Consider the following 6,464-nt stretch of genomic DNA (forward strand, 5'->3'; position numbering starts at 1 on the left):
CCAGACTACGTGGGGTAGTGACAGGAAGTGTCTAATGAATATCTATAAGAGCCTCATTCGATCACGACTAGACTATGGTGCCGTGATCTATCATTCTGCAGCCCCGAGCGCGCTAAAGATGCTAGATCCGGTCCACCATCTAGGAATCCGACTGGCCACAGGCGCTTTCAGAACGAGTCCCATACAAAGTTTATATGTAGAATCAAATGAGTGGTCACTTCATCTGCAGAGAACATACATTAGCCAAACATATTTTCTGAAAGTCCACTCAAATCCACAACATCCCTGTTTTAATACCATTAATGACATGACATATGCTACACTCTTTCGCAATCGTCCCTCCGTAAGACAGCCTTTCTCGCTGCGTGTGAGGGAGCTTAGTGACCAAATGCATGTCCCACTCCTCGAGCTCCCCCTAATGCATCCAGCCAAGCTGCTACCTCCTTGGGAGTGGCAGCTGATACAATGCGACACATCTTTCGTTCAAGTTACAAAGCACGCTTCAGATATCGAAATCCAAATGCATTTCCGGGAACTCCAGCACAAACACTCCTGCACGGAGTTCTACACAGACGCATCGAAGTCACATGACGGGGTGTCCTATGCAGCCGTCGGGCCATCCTTCTCGGAATCCGACGCACTGCATCCGGAAACTAGTATCTTCACGGCTGAGGCCTACGCAATATTGTCGACCGTGAAGCATATAAGGAAATCAAAACTCAAAAAATCAGTTATATATACGGACTCCCTAAGTGTTGTGAAGGCTTTGATATCGTTCTGCAAGCACAAAAATCCTGTAATAATTGAACTCTATTCCGTCTTATGTGAAGCATATGCATCTAACCAGTATGTGATTATATGCTGGGTGCCAGGTCATAGGGCCATCGAAGGTAATGTTCTGGCGGACCAGATGGCCACGTCAGTTGCATGGCATTCTGCTAATCCCACCGCTGCAGTTCCTGTCACGGATCTGAAGCCCTTCTTACGGAGGAAACTACGCAACCACTGGCAACGCCTATGGGACGCGGAAACAAATAATAAGCTCCACGTGATCAAGCCACAGTTAGGATTCTGGCCCTCTGTAACAAAATCACGCCGAACAGATGTCCTGTTCTGTCGTCTGAGAATAGGACACACATTTGGCACGCATAACTATTTACTCACTGAAAATGATCCTCCAACCTGCGGTAGATGCGGGGAGAGGCTGACCGTCCTCCACGTCCTCCTGGAGTGTCGGGAAGCCGAATATGAAAGAAAGAAACATTTTCCCTTAGCCTACCGGCAGCGCATCCCCCTTCATCCTGTTATGTTACTCGGCCAAGAACCATTATTTGACACCAACGCAGTCCTGAGTTTTCTGAAAGATGTTGTCTTGCATGTTTTTAGCCCTACATGTTCATAGCGGGTCCTCTCTTCAGAGGACGCCGCTGTGATAGCTCCTTGGTATAGCACATGCCTCTAGACCCTTGTTTTCAAGGGCTCTGGCGAGGCAGCAGTGCTCCAAGTAATGTTACCATCTTATACATTTTATATTTTGCATCATTCTTGTACGATGGATTTTAATGTTCATAGTATTCATTAGTCATCGCCATAATTTTATAGTGCGTAGATTTTACGCACTTTACAGCGAATATTTTTAGGCCACTCTACAGCCATGTCACATCTTCATAATACACCGTCAACATTAACACTTGTCATGGCGCTCTTTGGCCAAACCTGGCCCTTGCGCCACAAAAAACCACACATCATCATCATCATCAGAGTCGCCCTGCAAGATCTCAATGGCAGGTCCGCCGTGGGTCCCGATCGAGTGACCAACAGAGCGCTCAAGAAGCTCAACGAAGCGGCCATCGAAACGCTCACGAACTTCTACAACAAGTGCTAGCAAGAAGGAAAGCTGCCCTAGCAATAGAAAGAAGCCAAGGCGATCCTCATCCCCAAGCCTGGCAAGCCGCCCAACATGGAAAACCTCAGGCCGATCTCGCTTACATCGTGCGTGGGAAAGGTCCTCGAGCACGTTCTCATGAACAGGTGGCAGCGTTACCTGTAAGAATCGGAGCTTTACCCACATTCCATCATCTGGTTTCGGAAGAAGCTCGGGACGCAAGACGCCATGATCTTACTGAAGAACGAGATCATCGACGATACGACGGGCACCAAGGACAACAGGGCCATACTCGGGCTGGACTTGCAGAGCGCCTTCGATAAAGTGAGGCACTCGGCTATCCTGGCCCAAGTATCCAGGCTAAACATGGGCAGAAGGACATACCAGTACATAAAAGACTTCCTGATGGAACGGACCACCGAAATCTGCGTGGGAGACCTGCAGCTCGAAGAGAAGAAGCTGGGCAGCGTCGGAACTCCGCAGAGTTCGGTGATCTCCCCGCTACTCTTAAACCTCGTGATGATCGGGGTGGCCAACCGGCTAGAAAGAGTAGTGGGAGTCCGTCACACCATCTACGTCGACGACGTTACGCTATGGGTACCGGGAGGAAGCGACGACACATCGAGACAATGCTGCAAGAAGCGGTCAATGCCATCGAGAAGCAGCTGGGCGGGTCTGGACTTGTTTGCTCTCCGACCAAGTCAGAACTGCTGGTGATTTCACCGACAGGAGCGGGCAGGAAAAGAAAGAATATGGAAGTCAAGTACGGGCGTCCCAAGATAACGGTCAAGACAGCGGGAGGACAAGTAATACCGGAGGTCGAGAAGATTAGAGTGCTCGGGCTGCTCATCCAGCGAAACCGAGTCAACGGTGAAACGGTCTACAAGCTCGCAGGCAAAGCGGCCGCGGCAATGAGGCTCATCAAGAGGGTGTCCAATAGAAGAGCGGGGATGAAGGAGGAGAGCCTGACTAGGCTCGTTCAATCCTTCGCAGTTAGCCACATAACGTACGTGGCCGCCTTCCACAACTGGAGGCCGAGCGAACGTAACAAGATAGACGCCACCATACGCAAGACGTATAAGGCGGCACTCGGTCTCCTTGGGAGCACGAGCACCGAAAAATTCATGGCGCTGCGAGTCCACAACACGCTGGACGAAATAACCGAAGCACAGGGAACGGCGCAACTCGAGCGTCTCTCTGAAACGAGAACCGGAATACAGATAGTGCGGGACCTTGGCCTCGAGCCGAGGGAAGGCAAGCAGCAGAAAGACGTACCTATACCGGATAGCATCAACAGAAAGCTCAGAGTCTGCCCGACCCCGAGGAATGTGAACCCGGAGCACAACAAGGAGCGGAGGTTGGCGAGGGCCAGGGCTCTCGTGGACCTCCATCCCAGAGAAGAAGGCGCCATCTACGTGGACGCGGCGGAGTATCGAGGGAGCAGCGATGCATACGCGGTGGTGGCTGTCGGGGCATCGACGGGTGCAACGAAGACCCCAGCGAGCGTCCGGACTCGTGAGGCGCACCGGGCGGAGGAGGTGGCCATCGCCTTGGCTGTCTCCGACCCCGGATGCACTACAGTGTTGTGTGACTCCAGAACGGCAGTGAATAACTACGCCAAGGGTATGGTATGTAGTGAGGCCGCGCTCATATTGCGCAAGGCCGAAGACATCGCACGCAAAAGTGCTGTGGTGATCAAGAGGTTTCCGGCCCACATGGTTAGTGACGTGTCGGAACGCGGGAACGTGAACCACAACTAGACGGCGAACTCGGCCGCGCGAGGTCTAACCAACCGCGCAGCTGCAGGCACGGCCGACTCTGAGTGTTGGTCGCGGTGCAGTGCCAAGGACAACATGACCACCTTCAACGAAATAGTGAAGTGGTACAGACTTAACAGACAGACTATGCCGCCACCTCACCGGGGCTTACCCGGAAGGAGGCAGTGTTATACAGACAATTACAGACGGGCTCCCTGCTCACGCCGGTGCTAGCTAAGCACGTGTGTCCGAGCGTGTACGCGAATGACGTGTGTAGACTGTGCGCGAAGGAGAGAGCCACTGCGGCTCACATCCCTTAGGACTGTAGCATAAATCCGTGAGAAGCCAGCGAGAAGACGACGATCCCGCTGCAGCTAGAGGCTGCAACGAGGGGCTATGAAAAAGAGACACAACTCAAGGTCCTCCAGCAGGTCTCGGCAGCCCTTTAGAGGCAGCGACCGCGCGTAACCGAGGAGAAGGGGGGCAGCGCCCCCAGGAAGGGGGCGGCGGCCCTCTCGGACCCGCGGAAGTAGCGAGGAACCCAGACCTCGAGTAGCACAATGCACGAGACTGACGTAGTGGCCGCGTCGCGGTAAAAGCTTGACCTCCCTGCGTGGAGGGAGGCTAACCGACTCTGCAGGCATTTTCACTAAAGTTGTTCTCTCTCTCTCACTTATTATTCGATTTTTTTCGTTTTGCTTTTTCATTCTGAGTTTCTGTAATCATTGTGATTTATGTACTCGTTTTTTTTTCAAATGTGACATATACAACGTGCCTGTGTCCGACATGGCTGGGTGCAACTTGCCTGTGTGCTTTTTTTTGTCGGCCTATAATAATGTGTTGTCGACTTACAAAAATTTATGCAAACCTGCAATTTTTATGCTTGTTTTTCATGTGTACCCCCCCCCCCCCCGCTGTAATGCCTGAATGGGCGCTGTGGGTACTAAATGAATAAATGAATATGCAGGCTGCCCTTCGTTACACTAGACTGTTTTCTTTCCTGCATCAGGCTTTGGTGTTAATAATTTTAATAGAGCTTTCTTGCGAGATCATGATTTTTTATGGTGGGACAGGGCGGATATAGGAATTTGATTGTGTGCTACCTTCATTTACGTTACGTATTTTGTGCATCTGTGGACTCGCGCGGGCCACATAGTTGAATGATACTTTTGTGACCTCGACGTGTATTTCCTGGACGGTCGTCATCTGATGCTTGGTGGGGATTTTAATTGTGTTTTAGACAGGCGAGCCGAAGTGCAAGGAACGCGGTGCGTTCGTCCCGATTGGAACGCACGGGAGTTGCGTCTCCTCGTCCAGCACTTTCGTTGCTGGATACAATAGGGGTATCGCTCATGTTCGCGCATGCGCACCTAACCCTTCTCTGGATCGCACAGCCTCAGCGGAGCGGCAGTCGCTCGATAGCACTTTCACGGCAGCCCTAACAGTCAGAGCTGTGACCCCTAACCAGCGGTTCGCAGTGAGTTGCGACCATGGCGGGTTCACGCCAGGTGGACAGGGTGCGTCTTGGAGTTAAGGTGTTTATTCACCTTAAGATACAAGTACCAACACAGCAACAACAGCTGTTTCTCCGCCGGTGTGGAGAAACCACACCGGCGGAGCGTTCCGCACTTCTGAAGCGAAGGAAACCGCACAATGTTGGAAACCCCAATCACCGAGAGTGGATCTGCGCTCGGGCCCTGGGGCGGTCAGTCGCTCACGAAGGGCGAGCGCTGCAGGGGGACGGCGTGCGGCAGCCTCAGCGGCTGAATTGAGGTGCGGCCATTCGCAAGCTCCTCAGCCGAAAGAAAAAATGCATCGGGGGAATAGCGCTTCTCCCCGGGCGGCGGAGAGGGAGTCTCCCCGGTTCAAAAAAAAGGGAAAAGGGGTAACGGGCTGCTTTCGCTGCGGTGTCACGGCAAGGCGGAAGTGGCGAACGTACCCTCTCCCCGCTACCCTTCGCCAGCGAGCACGTGATTATTGCGTGATAGCCGCGTGGCCGCTCCGGAGATATTGGGATGGGCGTCCAATCCCACATCCCACCCTCCTTAAATTCGCCCTTTAGCCGCGAAGAGGCAGCCGTCACCTGAGGCTTTTCTGAGAGGGACATGCTACTCGGACAGCAACACGGTTTGAGTCCATGTTGGTGTGGAAGCAGCTCTCGCGCTGCAGACCGCCGTTGTCGCCGTGTAGGTAGTCGCGAGCCAGGCCGGAACATTGAATGATGGTACGGAGCACTTTGACATTAACGGGATGTAGTAGGAGGCAAGAAGGCTGCTGTGGCCGGGTCACCTTGCTTCTTGGCGGCGTCACCTGCCTAGTCACACGTGCCGGGTCCCTGGTGGGGAAAGGGCCCCGGGAGTTCTCTTCGCTGCTTCGATTATGCTGACGGGATCCCCGAGCCAGCCTCGATATGGCGCAGGACAACTGTCTTCTGATGTTTCCGGAGGACGTTGCCCTCTGGCATGGTCGAACGCGCTTTTTCCTGTTCGCCCCGAAACAGCTCTCTCTATCGTTGCACCTCCGCTGCTCTCGCGGATTTCGTCACGCAAGATCAGCAAATGCGCGCCGACCTACCCCTGGCGATGGCTTGCACCTCGCTGCGCCGCAGGGGACCACTCTGTTTTTGCGAGCTGTTTTCCGCTCGGCCTTGAGACTGGGAGTTTGGTTGCGGGGCTCACAACTTGGTCGCGGTCTGACGCCAGCGCTTTCAGACGAGAAAGCCGACGCATCCCATTCCAAAAATTTACTTTCAAAAACAGATCCCCCGCATCTTCTCGCTGATGATGCAGAAAGCAAAGTTACTCAACGCGATCGTCCGTGAA

At 53.3% G+C, this 6,464-nt stretch overlaps 1 pseudogene; it reads left to right on the top strand.

Annotated features, from left to right (window-relative positions):
• Window positions 1–2,023: 2,023 nt before the first annotated feature.
• On the top strand, window positions 2,024–4,175 carry LOC139055414 (uncharacterized; annotated as a pseudogene).
• The last annotated feature ends 2,289 nt before the right edge of the window (window positions 4,176–6,464 follow it).

The sequence above is a fragment of the Dermacentor albipictus genome, chromosome 2 (assembly GCF_038994185.2).
Source record: "Dermacentor albipictus isolate Rhodes 1998 colony chromosome 2, USDA_Dalb.pri_finalv2, whole genome shotgun sequence".
Taxonomy (NCBI): Eukaryota; Metazoa; Arthropoda; class Arachnida; order Ixodida; family Ixodidae; genus Dermacentor; species Dermacentor albipictus.